The sequence below is a fragment of the Gracilinanus agilis genome, chromosome 3, assembly GCF_016433145.1.
Source record: "Gracilinanus agilis isolate LMUSP501 chromosome 3, AgileGrace, whole genome shotgun sequence".
Classification (NCBI taxonomy): Eukaryota; Metazoa; Chordata; class Mammalia; order Didelphimorphia; family Didelphidae; genus Gracilinanus; species Gracilinanus agilis.
In genome coordinates, this window is record NC_058132.1 from 557,135,793 (window position 1) to 557,156,064 (window position 20,272).

The window sequence follows — 20,272 nt, forward strand, 5'->3', positions numbered from 1 at the left end:
ACAAATACATTATGGCATAATTGAATGTAATACACTTTTCTACTAGCAACAATGCAATGATCCAGGACAATCCAGAGGAACTTGGGAGAAAGAATGCTATCCACAACCAGAGAAAGAACTGTGGGAATGGAAATGCATTAGAAAAATATGTGATTGATCATGTATTGTGATGGGGATATGACTGAGGTTTTGATGTTAAAGGATCGCTCTACTACAGATATGAATAACATGGAAAAAGGGTTTGAACAATGATACGTGTATAACTCAGTGAAACTACTTTTTAGCTTCAGGATGGGGGAGAAAAGAGTAGGGAGGGAGTATCATGAATCATATAACTATGGAAAAATATTCTAAAGAAAAAAAAAGAAAAAGAAGTGACTTGGAAAATAGACTGAGGAGAGATAAGACCCAGAAATCATAAGAACACAATTATAAAATAGTTTTCACACAAATAAAATCTGATATAAACAATTAGATAAATATTAATTGTGCTTGAGTTGCCTTAGCCAATATAATTAAATAATTCTACTTAAATTAATTTACTTATTCAGTACCAAACCCAACAAATAAAAATCTTTTAGAGATCTAGAAAAATGGTAACAAAATTTATCCCAAAGAACAAAAGGTCAAGAATATTTTGGGAAATAATGAAAAAAAAACACGAAGCAAAGTGAAGTGAGCAGAACCAGAACAGTGTATACAATAATGGTAATAATATAATGACAATCAAATGCCAAAACCTTAGCTACTCTGATCAAGACAATGATCCAAGACAGTTTCAATGACTGTATGATTAAAAAATATTATCTATCTTAAGAGAAAGAACTGATGAACTTTGAATGCAAATGAAAGCATAATTTTTTTCAATTTGTTTCTTACTTTTTTCTACATGTCTAATATGGAAATATGTTTTGCATGACTCTACATGTATGAATGAAATCCCATTGCTTGTTTCCTTAGTAGGTGGGGGAAGGGTGGTTGGAGGGAGAGAATTTGGAACTCACAATAAAAAACTGAATGTTAAAAAGAATGAAAGGAAAAAAGTAGAAAAATTGCAATTCTACTTAGAGGGAAAAAATCTAATCACAACCCTGCTATTATTCCTTATATAACTATGGTTTAGTCTTTCTATGATTTTCGTCAATTCTAAACATTTGTTCTTAAAAATACACATTTTCTTTAGAAAATTAAATAATTATTGAGCCATTTGTTTTGAGCTTGAATATTTCAGGGTAAATACTATTGCATCTTCAACTCGGTTGTGATTTCATATTTTTAAGATTCAAATTTCCAAAGAATTTTCAAATACTTTCTTTAATATTATCATTTCTCCCCTAGGTTTATTTATATGTATTCATATTCTCTTCACATTATTTGTCTACCTTAGAATTTAAATAGCAATAGAAGTGGCATCTTTGATATTTACCATTTGCTTTTCCTTTTCTATTATATCATATTAGATTCTCTGCCTTTAGGACTTTATATGTAAATTTTAAAAACTCATTTTCTTGCAAGGAAACATTTCTTGTGTTTCTAAATAGATTTTTCTTTTTATTTCATTTCTTTTTCTCTCTTTTCATAAAACACTACATAAGTGTGAGTTTAATGTTTCTTTTATTACTATTTCAGACAATTTAGCACGTGAGTGATTCCACCAATGTGGCTACTCTACTCTCTTCTTTAGTGCAGATCACAAACCACCTGGTCAGAAAAACTCATCACTTAGTAGTCAACTTTCTGTCTTTGAATCTCTCTGTGTTTAATTAGGCTCGTCTTCTGACAATAACCATTATTCCATTGTCATTACATGAGAGAAGGCTTTCCAGCTTGGCAGGATTGGCTAGAAAAAATTTTTTTTTGCTAGAACTTTCCTTCAAGAGCTAAAGATAACTTTTATGCCCAGATAAGAAAAGGACTTTAGTGGAAGTGTGTGTGGTGTGTGTTTACAATTCCAGAAAACTTGTGTTTTTAGTTTTATTGCATTCATATTTTTATATTTAATTATGTATTTTAAAAAACCTTTCTAGTGGTCATGGACTTTTTCTTTGGTATTCTTGTAAACTTATAGATTGAATTAAATGCTTAAAATTACATAAATATATACATATATATGTTTGCAAAGGAAAAGAATTATATTGAAATATTCTGTGCATGTATGTATCATACTGCCAGCATGGGTGAGAAAGGGAGATCCAGTCTCAAAAAATATCAATAATACTTAACTTTATGTTAATAATGCCTATAATAATTGATCAGGTTGACCTTATGATAATTTTATTTTTCCTGTTAATGTCTTGTTCCTGTCTTGATGACTCAAGACCTTGAACCTTTCTATTTAGAAAATCTATAATATTCAGGCTCACAGACCAATAATTTTGACAAAATGAAATATTCAGAACAAGAAATAAAACAAGGGCAAGGTGTTCTAAAGGGATATTTTAGAGGCACCTTTGCTAAATAAACATATTTTAATTTTCTTCCTTTTTTTCCCTTAAGTGTTGATTACATATGAAGAGCTTTAGGTAATATAAAGGTCATTAGCACAATGTCTGCCTTCCAAGAACTTAATGGCTAGTAGTCTCTCACACGTTCTCCTCCTGCCTACCTTTGTAGTCTTGTTAGTGGTCTTTACCCTATCTCCTTGGTCAACAAATGCAATTCAATGAAACAACCCAGAGGAAAAATGAAAGAGATTTCCTACTAAGGAACTACTATTTCTTCTAAAACTCAAGTTTTAATTGGTTGGCCTTAAAGCTGATACTCTTAAAGTACTTTAAAAATAGTGAATATGGTCATTGACTCTAGAATTAAGGGGAAGGTAAAAAGCTTATTATACTATTATGCACAAACATGGCAGAAAAAAAAGATAATATTATGTTACCATTCTAAAATGTTTGTTTAAAGGCTAGTTGCACATGTCCGGTTGAATCTTTTGTTCAACTCAACTAGCAAGTAAAAGCATGCTGGGAAAACAAACAAAAATGCCTTTATTACAAAGGAAGTCCTTCATTTATTAATTTATTGATACTTTTATTATTACAAAGTTGATTGATACAAAGTTCTATAAAGAAGATTGTACAGTCATGGAATGATGAGAAGGAAATATAGATTTGGGGCTTATTCTAATTTCTTGGGGGTTCAAGGCTTCCTTTCAAGTTTTTGTAAAGATGTTGAGTGATGGTCTTAAGATAGTGAAGAAGCAGAAGAATTCCTCACCAAAGCCATAGATGGTCCTGAGAGTGGCAGTCATTTCACTAAGGCAGAACCTCATTTGTCCCCATTTTAAATAAGTAAACTAAGACCCAGAGAAGCTAAATGACTTAATAACATAGAATTTTGCTGTTGAGAAAGCTGTTCAAGATCATTTTATCTAAACAGAATAATTATTATTTATAGAATGAAACAGTATGAGGCAGCGTGGTACAGTAGAAAGATTTTTAGAATTGGAGTCAAAGGACCTGAATTGAAGTCTTGCCTATTACTTCTTGCCTGTGTGGTCTTTGGCAGGTCTCTCAACTTTGTGGAATCTTGGTTTTCTCATTCAACAAATGAGAAGACTGGACTAGGTGACTTCTAGCTTCCAGATCTAAGTTGCTGAAACCTTTCTGTTCTAGAATAAAATCTGAAGTCTCATGGTCATTGGGTAGTACGCTGACTGAATTTGTAATCCTGTTATTCAAGGATATATATTTAAATTTTAATAGTTTTGAGACCATATGAATTGAAATATATCTGTGTAGATTTGTCACTTTCAGATATCTAAGAATGGGTGAGATGCCAAATTAGGAACTCTGTTTTATGTGTGTTCCCCCTTGAAGTGCCTAAAATGGTAGGCATGTTAATTAAATCTATTTAATGATGCTTTTGGATTAAAGTGATTATGCAGACATAGTGCCTTATATAGATTTATTTACTCACAATACAGGTTTCATACCACTTCCTGTTTCTTGAATATTTGACCTTATATCTCTCCTACTAAATACTACCTACTAAATTTCACTTAGCAGCCATGTGGGAGAAGTAGTTTCCCCATGTAAGGTATGTATGAGCAGACACACAAAAAAGGGAAGCATGAAATGTATTTTGAGAATAGCAGGTAGTATTTAAACAAAATGTTTTCCTTTTTAAAAAAATTAATACTTCAGTGACCACATTCATTTCTCTTGGAATTTCCTTTTGTGAATTTTCTATACATTAATTTTCTAAATTCTGGGTATCTTTTTCTATGATGAATTATTTTTATTTGATATTGTTTTATCCTTTACCTAATTGTGCATGCAATAAAATGAAAACCATACTAGATTGTCAGTCAGAAGAGCTAGGTTTAAGTTGCAGATTTGCTATTTAAATGCAAAATCATTTCACTTCTCAGTTTTCCTATTGGCTAAATGTACAGACAATCACATTTGCATTATCTCTCTTACTGGATGACCATCAGGATCAAATTAAATTGCAAATGATAAATATTTGTAAAAAAAAGTGCTCTATTAATGTCAGGTATTATCTATCATTATTGCTCATACTGAAAAATCTGTTATTTCATCAATAAAAGAGCTGTCTTCCCAAACAATCCAGGTCACTTCTCATCTATAATCTTCCTTCTTTCTTCCCTCCTTCCCAATGCTTTCGATTTTTTATGTCACATTCAGTTTCTTTTATATCACTCCCCTTCCCTTATAAAAAAGATAAAAATGAATTTAAAAAACAGCTCAGTGAAATCAGACAACACATCAGCTCTTTTTGACAGTATATGAAATATTTCATACCTATAATCTTCCAATTCTCTATAGCAGGGAAGTAGATTTTATCAATTCTTCTTTAGGGCCAAGCTTGGTCAGTATAATTAAACAATGTCACCGAGTCAGGCTATGCGCATTCATTTAGTGACTACTATGTTTTAGAAATTATGGTAATCATTGGAATTTTCAGGTTTTTTTTTATTGTTCTTTAAATCCAAACTGTGGGAATCATTTAAATTATTTTCTTGGCTATTTACTTGACTCTGCATCAGTTCATATAAGTCTTCCCATGTTTCTTTGAAGTCTTTTCAGAGAAAAGAAATGGTACAACATTCCATTACATACATATTTTGCAATTTGTCTAGCTGTTCTCCAAGCATAGAACACTTGCTTTGTTTTCAGTTTTTTGCTAACCTAATGGTCTTAAAAAGCGTTTTCCTGAAGGTAAAGAGTTGAAGTGGTTTTTTTATGTGGCATATAGCTAGTAAATGCTGCAGGCAGAATTTGAACCAAGTTTTTTCTGACTTAAAACTCAGAATTTTATGTCCTAAGCCACACCACTTTAAATATGTCTAAATAATAATGGTAAATAAAACTAGAGAGGTTTTTATATCAGTGGCATCAATCAGCCGCATTTCTAAAAATCTTTTGTATTTTTCTGAACCCTTTCCCTCAAAGTCACTCCCTCTATAAACTGCTCAATAAAAGTGTAGTTTGAAATGATTGATGCAGGGAATATATTAGAAAAGGCACTGATAGAGCTGGGAGTGATTCAAATTATAGTATGACAGTTTTTCAGTCTGATTCTGAATGGAATTAAAGGTCACAATAAATGTCTATAATAAACAGCAGAAAGAGTGATGGATTTGAAGTCAAAATGGTTCAGTTTGAGTTTTTAGATCTGCTACTTTGGTAATGTGAAAATCTTGTTTGAACCTAGCCTGGTGTCCCAAGGTGTCTTTGCTTTGAGGAGATGTGATTCCCTCTTTTCCTTCATTTCCTTGACCTGTCCCTTCCCAGAAACCTCTCATTTTGAAAGTCTTTCTTGTTGGAAACTTCCAACTTCTTAGTTAATTGACCTCTATTTCACTGACTGAAACAATGAAGATAGGAAATCACTCAGGTCCATAACAGAGAAGGACACTGTCCATTTTTATAAAATATTCAGCCCTTTTCCCCATGGCTAAGTTCCCAAGAAGTAGTCTTCATTGACTACCACATCTGTTTACTGGCTGGGTTTTTTTTCTTCTGAGCCTCAGTTTACTTATTCATAAAATTATTATAATAAAACTACCAATTTCATGAGATTACTATGAATAAAGTGTTTTGGAAAACACTAAATAAGCCAGAGCTATTATTCAGGCAACTCTAGAAGCTGCCCAAATTATTGAGGAGATTGGGCATTTTAATGACTAGTCAGTGGAATTTTCTGAGTGCCCATGTGGGCTTGAAGACCTTTTAGAGGCAAAAAAGTCATTTTGGGAACAGAGATACTGAAGAAATTATAAAACCAAATGACACTTTGCTTCTCATTTCTATCAACAATCTTTAAAGTTCATAGAGAGAAGAAAAAAGAAAGGGAATGAGATTTTCTTACATCTTGATTCATTTCCATCACTGTTTTCTCTAAAAAATAGAAACTTCTCCACTATTTTGAATGAGTAGACAAAATTATTCTTCTTAGAAACTCATAATTCATTTAAATGGGATATATTGATAGTCTTTCCAGGACTTGATCTGGGATTGCAATTTCAGTCAGCTAGGGTACCTTTTTTATTCTGGGGAAAAATGTTAAATCTTTATTCTCTAGCAATGAGGAATATAATACATACCTCTTATAATTTCTTATATTATAGTAGTATTCCATTATAATTATACACCACGATTTGTTTAGCCATTCTCCAATTGGTGGACATCCCCTTGACTTTCAGTCCATATCAGAAACACGAGGAGCAAGAATGGCAGGCAGAGTGCTTGCTCTAAGATAGTAGATGGTATACCTGGCTATTGGCTGCTGAGGTTGAGACTTTATAGTAAGAACTTTCACAAAAGAAAACTTCATTCTGGAGATGAACCAAATGTGAAAACCATGCAGGCAAATTTGAAAGGGGTTTGGGGGAGTAGATAACCAGGTAATAAAAATACACAGCTAGTGGAACCAGCATGGTACAGTAGAATGAGCTCTGCCTCTGGTGATAGAGGACCCAGGTATAAGACTTGTCTACAACACTTACTATCTATGTGACACTGGGCGAGATAACTAAACTCCCTGGTTCTCCATGTCTTAAATTGTAAAATGAGGAGATTGGACTGGATGGTCTCTGTAGTCTCTGTCAGTTCTAGTTCTATGATTTTAGGTAGAAATGATTATGGTTGGATTTTCAATGACATAAAACTGTGTAAAGTGGACTTAAAATCAATATACTATTTGAACGGTTATATTATAATACCCTTAAGTGCAAAAGTTAATGGCACCCAAGTTCAGAAGAGATTAATTAGATTTATGCAAGTAGTCCTATCTTCTAGGGGGGAAAAGTTATGTGTTTTTTTATTTTTAAATTTTTATTTATAGTATTTTTCTATGGTTACATGATTTGTAATCCCCCCTCCCCTACTCTGTCCTCCCCCACTCCCAAAGCCTACCAGTATTTCCACTGGGTTATACATGTATTATTGTTCACAACATATTTCATGTTATTCATATTTGTAGTAGAGGGATCCTTTAACTACAAAACCCTAATCAGATCCCTAATGCACTAGAGTGATTTTAAATGGAGTTTTTCTCTCTCTAACTCTTGCTGTTGAGTTTTGTCAGAAATATATAGAAATGCTGATGATTTATGTGGGTTTGTTTTGTGCCCTGCAACTTTACTAAAGCTGTTAATTATTTCCACTAGCCTATTAGTTGATTTTCTGGGGTTCTTTAAGTAGACCATCATATCATCTGCAAAGAGAGAGTTTAGTCTCCCCATTGTCTACTTTAATCCCTTCAACATTTGTAGTTTATTATTCATTTTTTTTAGATTTGAATATTTTATTTTTTTAGAAAAATTTTCCATGGTTCCATGATTATTGTTTTTACTTTTCCCTTCACCCTCTCTTCATCCCCCCCCCCCAATATCCAACACACAAAAAATTAAGTTTTTAAGTACTTTAAGAACAAGGAATTGTGTGACTTTGGGTTGTTATTTAACTTATAGATGCATTCCATCTCTACAATTCGGGGGTTGAACTAGGTGTTCTCTGGTTGAAATCCTGTGATCCTGGAAACATGTTTTACTGATTAAATGAGTAGTCAGTGAATTGTAGATTGTGGTTTCCTTTCTTTATCTCCAAAAGTCTTGTATATAATATTCAGATATATGACTTCAATAACTTTTAACTTTGTTCTGTCCATGCATTTAGACAATTCCTATGAAATTTATAGTATGTGAAAGTTACTGTTGGCTCTGAAATTCTAAACCCAGGGTCACAAAGCTAGCATTCATCTGAGACTCAGAGACAGGACTTAAATCATGTCTTTTTAAATCCAGGGTTGGCCATCTAACTGAAAGAGAGAGAGAAAGAGCATTTGCTAAGCACTAAACATGTAAATACAAGCAAAAGAAGAAAAAGAGCAGCTTAGAACACTAATGCGAGAAGATAAGACATAAAAGAAAACTGAAAAACTAGGGGGTAGAGAAAAGAGTGCTGGGAAGAGGGCAAGAGCAGAGTCATGGGCTGAAGTGGATTTGAAGTGAGCATGACTAGGGTGGGCACTTCCTCAAATGGAGATTTTGGGACAAACAAACCAATGAGAGGAGCAGTAGGCTTTGCCAGTAAAGAGGGGACTGCTGGGGTCAATGTTGAGAAATAGCCTGGGGAGTAAAGGGCTTCATTATGAAATGATGAAGTCCATAGTATAATAAAATGCTTGTCAAGATAAAGTTATTACTAGTAAGATAGACTTTATCTTCAATATGTGAGTCAAGATCCTTCAACATGATTTGAATATCATCTTTATGGGCATGTTCATTTGTGTGTGTTTCCTGATAAACCACTACTGAAAATTTATGTTTCCTCACACTGTTTCCTAGAAAATACTCTTACTTTGGTTTGCTTGACAAGATGAGTTGCTATAAGTAGCTCATGCTGTTAAACTTGGCCCATAATTCATCTGAAGAACTGGAAACTAGTGTTGGCCTTAGGCTAAGTGCCACTGTGGACTGGAAGTTAGGAAGACTCCTCTTTCCCAGTTAAAATCTGGCTTCAGACAGATTCTGTGTGACCCTGGGTAAGTCTCTTAACTTTGTTTGCCTTAGTTTTCTCATCTATAAAATGAACTGGAAAAGGAAATACAAATCACTGCAGCATCTTTGCCAAGAAAAACCCAATGGAGACACAGAGTCAAATATGACTGAAAAAATGACTGTACATCTGAACATTATTCCCTCTTCAGCCCAACAACCGCTCCAGCAATAAGCAGAAAGTTTTAATGGAAATGGCCATATTGCCTCTACCAAAGGCCTAATTAGTTTCAACATTTTGGCCATAATTTGCTTTTGGTCTCTTTTTTAAGGGCTTGAAGTAAACAAGATAAACCTCTGAACCTGTCTCTAGATTATATGGTGGCCCACTTGGAAAAGGAATTGCCATCACACTGTATATTACTCAGAGGTGGGTTTTCTATCACAGAGACAATGAAGGTTAGAGCTCAACAGGACCAACTTTTCTTGTCATTATCTCCTCATCTGCCAAACTTTCTGAATTCATGTGAGACAGACCAATATATATCCTTCAACACATGCCAAAGTGATCTAAAGCCTTAAGAAATAATATGCCACTGGGGCAAGGAGAAGATTCCTGCCAGTGCTTACAGGATTACCCTATCTCCTAGAAACAAAGCCCTGAGGCAGCCCCCAAGAGGCAAACTCGCCCATCCTCCTACCTTCAGGCAAGCCTGATACTTAAAAAAAAAAAAAAAAGTCAAAAGCTAGGGCTCTACTCTTTATACCTTAGTCCTTTGGGAATTCTAATATGCATTTCAATCCAGGTTTTAAAAGACTATTTGTATAGCATTTTCCTTGGCCCTTTCCATTAGGTAAAAGGGAATTTAGATAGAATGCAATTATCTTCACTTTCTAACCTAAAACCTAGTTCCTAGACCTGTAGGCTATTAAGCCCCTGCTGTGATTCATCCTAGAGGGGCTGCATTTCAGAAGCTGGCCAAGGCATTCTTTTGTGTGTACTTTGTCAAAATCTCTTAATAGCATTTGTAAAGCCTAGTGAAAATTTTCAAGAAAAGTGCTTTGTAAGTGAAAGATAAACTGGGAACCTAAAATCTTTTCTTCCATATCTGCAGAGTTCCAGGTGGCTGCTTCCCCCCAAAAAACTGAAACCCAATCAGGACAACTTCTATCCATCTGAAGCCTAAAAAGGTTAGACCTTGTCTTTCTTTGAAACTGAAATGAAAAGAGTCTTTGAGCTTAAAAGAAGAAAAGTACGGAAGAAATCCAAGATGCAGTTACTGTATTATTATTTGGCACTGGTACTTTAGACTCATTATTGAGTTTAGCAAGATGGTTGAAATACTCTTAGAAGGGTTTTTGTCCAGATCCTTCAGAAACATGTTGCCCAGTCATGCTGCAGTTAACCTGTGAAGCCTATTAAGAAGAATGCAGAAAAGGAGCCAAATTCAATCTGTTTAAGGCTCCCAGGAATGCTCAACCAGCCCTGTTTTTAGTTTGTGAGTCTTCAAAAGATTGATTTCTGCATCTTAGCTGATATGGTCAATTTTCCAACTTCCTGGGGCATCAGGTCTTTCTTGGAAGTAGTCAAGTGAATTTGCTTTTGGCCTAAATTTCATTAATTTCTAAACCTTCACTTATCTTTAGCCCCCAACTCAAGTGTGCTTTCTGTCTTTCTTGGTTCCCAGGTCTGCTTGGCTCTCTAGATTTCAATATTTGCTAAACCATATTCTTTAAATCATCTTCCCTCCTTCTTCCGCCCTTTCTCCATATTCATCCCCTCTGCTGTTTCTGCTGTTAGTGTAATCCTGGCCTATAGTCTAATAACTCACTCTTTCCCATCTTATACTTGTGGCTATATATTCTAGGAAATCAGAATAATTCTTATAATGGTTATTTCCAAGGAAAAAAGAATAATATAAAGATATATCAAGTGGGGGCAGCTGGGTAGCTCAGTGGAGTGAGAGTCAGGCCTAGAGACAGGAGGTCCTAGGTTCAAACCCGGCCTCAGCCACTTCCCAGCTGTGTGACCCTGGGCAAGTCACTTGACCCCCGTTGCCCACCCTTACTACTCTTCCACCTATGAGACAATATATCGAAATTAAGGGTTAAAAAAAAAAAGATATATCAAGAGAAGATTTTTATAGTGAATGAAAATTGTGTACAAAATAATTTTACCCCAAAGGGTTGACTTTTAGGTTGTATCTATCTGCCTAATATTCATAAGGACAAGATGCCAGATGGCATGATTTCTGTCAGGATCCTTCTGCTACTGACTGCCAGGGTCCTCTAAATCAGTTAAAATATGGCAACATTTGTTAATCATCCAGTAGGTTCCAAGCTCTGTGTTAGAGAGTGCCTGAGTGTATACAAAGACAAACATTAAGATAGTTCTTGCTCTTGAAGGAACCTAGATTTTTCTGAGCCAGGTACTAGAGAATAGGGAAGAATTTAGTGTTGTCTAGGATACAATTGCTGAACTTGAGACACAGAGTTATTGATTTGTAGTACCCTGCTTTATTCTATGCCTAAGATTTCAAGCAGCTTATAGTATAGCCTTGCTTTCAAAACAGTCTCTACACAAAACACAAAACACAAAAAGTGTATAAGGAAGGCTACTCAGGTGTTTGGAATTCCCCAAAGCTATGTAATAATGAGGTCTTTCCTAGTTCTCTTCTCATCTCTCTTATTAATACCTTCAGGTCTGTTGACATAGTATGAGGTCCAACTTAAAGGACAGAACCCAGAGGTCTGAGCAATCTCTGGGTTTGCAAGCTATCTACAAGAAGCTTTAGAGTGGAAGAAAGGCTGTAAGTCCTCATATTGGCAATCAGCAGCAGGTGTTGCTTTCCTGATCTCATAGTTCAGGTATTCCACCTTCATCATTGTTCAGCAATTCCATTCAAGCTTCCTTCATTCTAGAATGGTCTGCTATATTAGAACTTACCCACTTGCATACTCCAGACTGAGTTTATTCATCAGTTTATATTCCAATACTCTCCGATTCTAATGGATCCAATATGGATATGCTTTCCACCAATGCAGATGCTAATTTATTTATAACTGTCCATTCTGTGTAGCTATCACTGATATCTACTCATATGTTAATCACAAGGAATTTACTCAATCCAATGGATGTCTGCTCCAAGTTCTGATGTGGTGTGAGTAGCAATGGAGCCTCTGGGCTTCCACTGAATGATCTTCACTCTTGACTCATGACTTTCTCATCTTTTTTGGGGACTTTTTATTTTCTCTGATGGCTTCTTTTATAAGCTATGTGTCAAATTTTGGCCTACCAAACTCTCCGTTATTGCTTAAACATAAAAAAATAATTGGGAGGGATTTCTAGGTAGTAAAGTGGGAAGAGTGCCAGGCCTGGAGTTGTGAGGGTGTGGGTTCACATCTAATCTCAAATATTTCCTAGCTGTGTCACCCTAGGCAAATCACTTAACCCCCATTGTCTAGCCCTTATTGCTCTTGGGTTAGGGTTTAAAAACTAATTGGGAAATATTTAACAAAAATCAATAAAAATACAATGCAACATAGATAATGTTAATTTTTGGTTTTCTAAGTCACAGGGATCTATTTCTTTTTTAATTTGACACCATTGCTTTATATTACTCTTCATGTGTTATTCTGGATTTTTAATTCATTGTAACCTGCTTCTATCCACCTTTAAACTCTCCATTGGCCTTAGAATGGTCCAATTCTTTGAAGGCTATATGACTTGAAACCATGCAACAGTGTGAGAATATGGATGCCAAAAATATGGAACTTCATTTTAGGGAGGAGTATGAAATCATCAAAATAGTTGCAATTTCTAGCGCATTGTCTATTTCTTGTTTAATTTTTGGACCTGGTCTGTCCAATATTCATATCTATCTACTGATGGACAAAACTCCATAGATTATCAATATAAGTCTTTGTCTGAAGAATATGTATTTATTCACCAAAATATAATTGGAATTACACTACCTTAAACATTCTGATGGTTATTGGGTTTTTGACATTCTAGTTACATTCCTACATAACCACTTAGCTAGATATCTTCCCCTTTTCTTCTCAGCAGTGTATGTATATGGATGAATAAAAAGAGCTATCACATACCACTGAAATTATATTCCTCAATCAGAAAATAGAAAAATTTAATCTAACCTTTGGTTCTTAAGTTTACAGAAGATAAATCCTTTTTTACTACATTGTTGGAATTGTTCTTTCTTGACCTCTCAATTTTGACTTAGCTTTGTAAGCAGAATGGTTTCCTATGTTGCTCCATAGAGGAAGGAAGGAAAGAAAGATAGATGGAGGGCTGTGAGAGCATCCTTGCCAGAGATCAGTTTGTTTAAATGAAAGTAGTCCAAAGTATCAAGTAAATATCCATTTTAGAATGGACAGCTGTTATCCTTTCTGATAACTGGATATAACAACTCTTCAAAGATGGGCATCAATTTGGAGGTACTGAAATAAAGGGTAAAGCATTGTTGATAGATGAACAGAGGAGGAAGGTTGCAAGAATTTGGGGAATTTCAGTTTTTCCATCTATTTTTTCCATCTATTTAAGAAACTGCCTGAAATAAGAAAACTTAAGAAAGAAGTGGGGGAAGGGGAACTTGTAATGTAGCAGTGATATCTATAGAAAAGTCAGGTGTAGAGAACATCTCTGAAAGAATGTAAATTTCTTGAGAGCAGGAACTATTTTATTTTTGGCTTTGTGGGTCCCTAGGATCTAGCACAGCACTAGGGACATAGTATGTACTTTAAAAATGTTTACTGATTGATCCAATTTATAGGATAATTAGAGAGAGTAAGTTGTATGGTTTTCATTCATGTAGTAAGGATTTCATTTCATTTCATTTCATTTCTGCTATTGCCAACTAAAGGTTTTGGCTTTTCTTATGCATAAAGTGAAGAATATAAAAATTTCATTCTCAATTAAACACCTTGATGGAAAATAGTTCTTGAATTCAAATTTGGTCTCAGACACTTACTAGCTGTGTGATCCTAGGCAAGTCACTTTATCCTGTTTGTCTCAATTTCCTCATCTGTAAAAAAATCTGGAGAAGAAAATGGCAAATCACTACAGTATATTTACAAAGAAAACCCCAAAAGGGGTTAAGAAGAGTCAGCACAACTGAAAAACAATTCAACAACAAAAATTTTATATAGTTCTTCAAGTTTTATAAGGGATTTATAAATGATAATAATAGCTAGCATTTGTATGATAGTACTTTAATATTTTCAAAGAGCTTTATAGGTTCATAACAGGTACGTAGGTGCTATTATTATCCCCATTTTACGGATGAGGAAACTGAGACAGACAGTACCTGAGAACAAATTTGAGCTAGCCCTAGGCCTAGCCCTCTGTCTACTACATTGCCTAATATGACCCCAAAATCTTAGTGTGCTTTTAAGTTTTAATAGTTTATAACAATTCCATTACTTTTCAGATATCCTGTATATTGATAATGTCTATATTATTTGATTCTCAAAGCAACCCTATGAGATACATACCAATTTTATCAATAAGAAAACTGAGATGGAGAGAAATTAGTTAACTTGTCCATGGTTACACCCCTAGTAAATGTGTCAGGTGGAATTTGAAACCAGATATTCCTTATTCCAAGATCCAGTGCTCTATCCATTATGGAACACTGCCTGAAATAGGCCTGGGGCTTTAAACTCTGATCTTGTGACTCCAAATTCAATTCACCTTATATTATAGGTGTACAGACAGAGGGTTCGTCTGCAGTGAAAAGTAGTTGGAGCTATTTGAGAATGAAAGGGAGAAGGTGGGGAAAGAAGCCAAAGAGCAACCCAATATGAAGAGGTTGAGAAGAATGAAAGAGAAAAAGAAGTGATGGGGGAGATTGGAGGAAAAATAGGAGAATTTCAGGGTGTGATATCTCTCAAGCCAAGAGAGGAGGAAAGTAATTAAATAGGAGGCTGTAGTCAATAGTGTCAGCACTTCAGAGAGGTTAAGTAGAATGGGAAGGTCTAATTTGTATTTGACTTTGCAGTTATTTCCTGTTTTTATCTCTGGGCAAATTTCCCTTCCTTATAAAACTACCCTTGTGTTAATACTGAAGTTTGCTGTGCATTCTGTGGAACATACACCAAGTAAGCAAGTGAGAGGTAGCCAGGAAATTTCACTACTAGATCTACGATTACACTATTACTACTACTAGCAGCTAATATATGTAAAGTGTCAACTCTGTGGAAGGCACTATTCTAAGCAATTTACAAATATTATCTTATTTGATCCTCACAAGAACCCTAGAGGTGATGTAGGTGCTAGTTTCATCATCAATATTTTACAATTGAGGAAGTTGAGGCAAATAGAAGTCAAGTGACTTATCTAAGGTCACACAGGTATCTGAGACTGGATTTGAATTCTCTTCTTGTTTCTAGACCATGTACATTATTCACTGTTCCACCCAGCTGTCTCAGGATACTTTTAGATGATTTACAGGTAGATGAAGGAGAACTTTTTATATTTATTAATCAGAATATCACAGATTTAGAGATTGGTGGGCAATCAAGTATTATCCTTCACTTAAAATTGAGGAGGTAACTGAGGTTTAAATGACTTTGTCCAGGCCACTTAGGAGGTAAATATCAGAGCAAAGGTCTGAGGTCTTGTCTACTGATTCTAACTCCAACACTTTTTGTGTGTGTTTACCATACCTCTTGCAAAAATGCTTTTTCTGTATCTATACTTTGGTGATTGCTCTGTGCAAAAAAACAAAACAAAACAAAACAAAACCAAACAATGCAGAGGTCCCTCATTTGAGAATACAGAACAAACAAAACCCAATCATTTTTGCATAGGATTTGTCAAAATGTGGACTGGCTGTAAGTGTGAGGAATTTTTATCACCAACATCACTGATTAAGATTTTCCAGCTTGCTTATTGAATGCATGACTGTCTGGGAGCCTTGTGCCTTGGAATAGACATCAGGGCTAAGTAAACAAGTGTACTAGGTCCCTGGCATTCTCTCCTGGAGACATGCAGGACAAATGGAAAAATTAAAAAAAAAAACCTCACAATATACCTAAGTCACATTTCTGAGTTGGGAGATTTGGTCAAACAGGAAAGGCCGTCTATAACTGTAAACCTACAAGATTTGGTTTAATCTCTTTTATTTTGCTCTCTTCTTGCACTGAGTGGTAGTAGACTGGAGAGGAGTGAGAAGGGTCAGAAGATAATGTATACAAAAGATATTGGTAGGGGAAGGAGAAGAAGAGGGGACTGACACTTTAGAAGGCATGTGACCATTCATTAATATATTGGTCCCACTGCCTGTGCTGTTAATGATCTAGTTCTCTTGATCATGTGGACAATCATGATAATCTTAGAAGCAGTGGGACCAGACTTTGGGATGAGGATAGGAGATGAACATGCGATTGATCTTATTCAGCTTTATTTCTATCTTATAGGAACTGCCTAATATAGTGCCTGGCAAACAGTATGGAGTTAATAAATGCTTGAGGCAGCTGGATGGTGCAGTGGATAGAGTACTAGGGTTGGAATCAAGAAGACTCACCTTCCCTGAGTTCAAATTTAACCTCATATACTTACTACGTGACCCTAGAAAAGCCATTTAAACTTGTTTGCCTCAGTTTCCTCATTTGTAAAATGAGCTAGAGAAAGAAATGGCAAACTCCTCCAGTATCTTTACCATGAAAACTCCAAATGAGGTCATGAAAAGTCAGACTGGAATGTTTCTTGAGTGCCCCATAGGCAAAAACTATTTCAGAATAAGAAATCACTATCCATTTCTTAAAAACTACTCTGCAGAAAAGGGAGTAGGCAAGAGGGGTTCATTCGCTCTCTTAGGGCAGGCTGTACATTTGTGAAGATGTTACTATATGTAGAGAAGAGACTAATAATATGATAAAGTTTTCACAGACCAAGTCCTATAATTCACATTGTCATTTTAATGAAGCCCAATTATTAATCAGCCTTGATTTTTATTTCTAAAGGGCAAGGGGAAAATGGATGTCAGCAAGACTTATCACTTGCATTTCTGCAATGATTGTGCACCCTCTTCTTTAATCTTATCATCAGGAAATGTTGTCTGGAGATTGTTAGGTTTTGCAAAAGCATGAGTATTGGTGTTCTTCTGGCTCGAGGTGCAGGAAACAATTTCATAAATATCAGATCAACTACTTCTGTACAGCATGATTGTCAGTTTTAAATGTCAGTTCCAGCCCTACCCAGATCCAAACATAGAGACTGAAAGCGAATGATTTCTGTATTCCTATTATAAACAATGTACTATTTCTTTATAAACTATATTTTAAAAACTCCTTAAATGCATTTTATCGCAAGCAGAGGAATGAAGTGGATGATGGTTGTTTAGTTTTATCAGAATCCAATAACAAAAGTTAAATGGAGTACTTTTTGAGTGTCAATGGAGAAATCTTACCTTCCACTATGTTTATGATTGGGCATCTTGGGCAACCTAAGAGGCCACTAGGTGGCTCAGTGAAGAGGAAGCCAGGTCTGGAGTCAGGAAGACCTGAGCTCAAATCTAGCCTCAGACACTAGCTGTGTGACCCTGGTCAAGTCACTTAATCTCCATTTACCTTAATCTACTAGAGAAAAAAAAAAGGTAAACCACTCCAGTATCTTTGGAAAGAAAACCCACGGACAGTATGGAGTCTTTGGAGTTAAAAAGAGCAGTATGTGGCTGAACAACAATATATTATGCAAGCTTTTTGGATAGTGTCAGACCTGGCTGACAGGGGGTCTGACCTGAGGCAAATGAGACAGAGAGATTGAGACATGTAGCAAGTCTTTATTGTGGGAAAGGTGAGGGTAGAGGAAAGGAGTGCAAAGGAGGAGCCCGCAACATGTAGATGGCTAGGGGGTCTTCTTCTGGGTGGAGAAGAGGGCAATCTTTTATAGGGTGGTGGTCTTGGATGAGGTAACTTGGGTTGTCACTATTGGGCAAAATTGGGGTTCTAGTGTGTAGCTCTTTGGATGGCCCTGAGAGGGTTGGGCACCTCAGTCTCTGGGAGTGTAAAGTTCTCAGGCTTTGATGGTCAGTGATACCGGAGGTCATTTGTCTAGACTTGACAGCAAAATCCTGATGTTCTGCCAGGTTTTACTGGGATGTTGTCTCACGGTTTAGACAAGTGCTGGGATTGGAAATGAGGGCTATGGTCTTGGTAGGGAAGGGAAAAGGGGAAAAGGGGTTTTGGTCCCAGGATTTATCAATCAGGAAAAAAAAAAAACATTTGGGAAATGTTGAATTGGGAAGGTGCCAGGAATTCACAATTTCTATCTTGTTGTTTAAATAGATAATTAGGCCACCATTAAAGAAAATGGGCTTGCCAATTTCAATTTTTCAAAATGAATTTTTTTTACTTATCAAACCACACATACACACACTTAGAACTATGAACCTGCTGAAAATGAATTGACATTAAATTACCCCTAAGTTGAAGGTCTCTCAGGAATAAATGCCATCTGTTAAGACGGATTTCAATAAAATACCTTAAAAAGAAGCTAAAAGAAAAGTTTTGTGCCAAATGAGAGCACAAAGAGATAACTTTCAATTCAGAAATATTTAACCACGGAATAACAAAAAGGAGAATCTCAGATAACTCATATATAAAACAGCAGCAATATCTATACAACTATACTAGGAAGCAAGCACTTTTTAATAGTTTTAGAAATTGGAGTGTGGGATTTGGGGAAAGATAGAAGAGGAAAGATTTATTTTTAATTTTGGATTTTTAATTTTTTATATAACGATGAGACAATTTTAACAATTTTGAGTAATTAAAACTATAGTTGTTTATAAATATCATTAAGGAAATAATTACTTAATTTTCTAAACATGTATATTATGTTTTGTTTTTTAGTGTGAATAATCTGTACTCTAAGTGTATGGTGTTTTTTGTTTTTTGTTTTAGTCATGAAAAATCAGTAGCACAAGATTAGGGTCAGATGGCAATGGTTCCTCCCCAGTCCTTTATCAGAGGAGAAGCAGGAAAACTTGACTGGAAGGGAGGGACAAGAGCAAGTGGAGTACTCCTCCACCTCCCCAACTCTGTACGCAGTTGGAAACAGTTAACAGAATACTCTCAGAGCTGGTTATGGAGATTATTCAAGCTTGGTAAATTCTGGGCCAAGATGGTAAGTGGATAGGGATGAACTCCCTTGTGATAATAACTTTCTTAGTCTAAATTATTCTCCCACAGGATAGCAATATATGATTTGCTGGGTCTTCTTCAGATCAGACCACAGGCTCTAGGACAGAGGCAGCTTCAGCCCCAGCTAGATGTATTACTTGGCTTGGTGAAAGGAAGGTAGTAAGTATGACCCCAAATTAACTGGATATAAGCTCTATCTTTCACAAACCAAATGAATTTAATGATTACAGGGAACATGGATAAGGGAACCAGGTTTGAGGAAAGAGAAGGGAAGGTAAATTAACAGAATCTGCTAAATACTGCCTAGTCTTATATTGAATCTCTGGGAGCTTGAAGTTCACCTTTGATTGACAACTAAGTCAGTTGGATGGAATGTTCCCAGGGAAGCATGCGAGAAACAGGAGGGGCAGTTGAGAATCCTGAGGAGAGATTCTGGGTCTTTGAACTGTGCTGAGGCTGGAGAACGGTGGATCCTGGTCTTGGAGTGAGAGGGTGCAAACATCTCTCTGCAAACTCTTCCTGTACTTGAGATACCGTTCCAACCTGTACCTGACCACCACCTTGGTGTCTACTGCCCCTAGATATTAGGAGTTTCATCATCTAGATATCTAGGTTTCCCAGGGCCCTGGAGGGATCTGGGAAGTGGGCAGGAGACAAAGAAGAGGGTGGAAAAGGGTGGAAATAACTCAATTGTAAGGCTGAAGATCAATTGAAGAAGAAGTCAAAATATCCCAGCAGTTTACCTACTCTGGTTTAGTCCTGGCCAGGCTGAATCAGAGGGAAGCTACCTTGATTCTTCATCTGCCAGCAGTTGAGATTTCATTAGTAACAATTAGAGTAGGGTCTCCTATACCACAGTCCTTTACCCTTATCCTTCCTGTTTAATATATAAAGTTTAAAGTACCTTCCTAAAGCAGTTTCAAAGCTTGTTTGGGAAGGGAGAAAACGCAGTCAGAATACAAGTCATTATCCTAGCTAAAGAGCCCAAATCAATATATCAATTAACCCCAGGTGGGTCCTGAAGGGATATACCTCTTGACCTGAAGGATCCTGCCTGGGCAACTGTTATAAAGGGAAGGGTCATCTTATTCCTCTCTGTACATCATTTCTACCACCAGATACAAGAGACCTCCCATAATTATA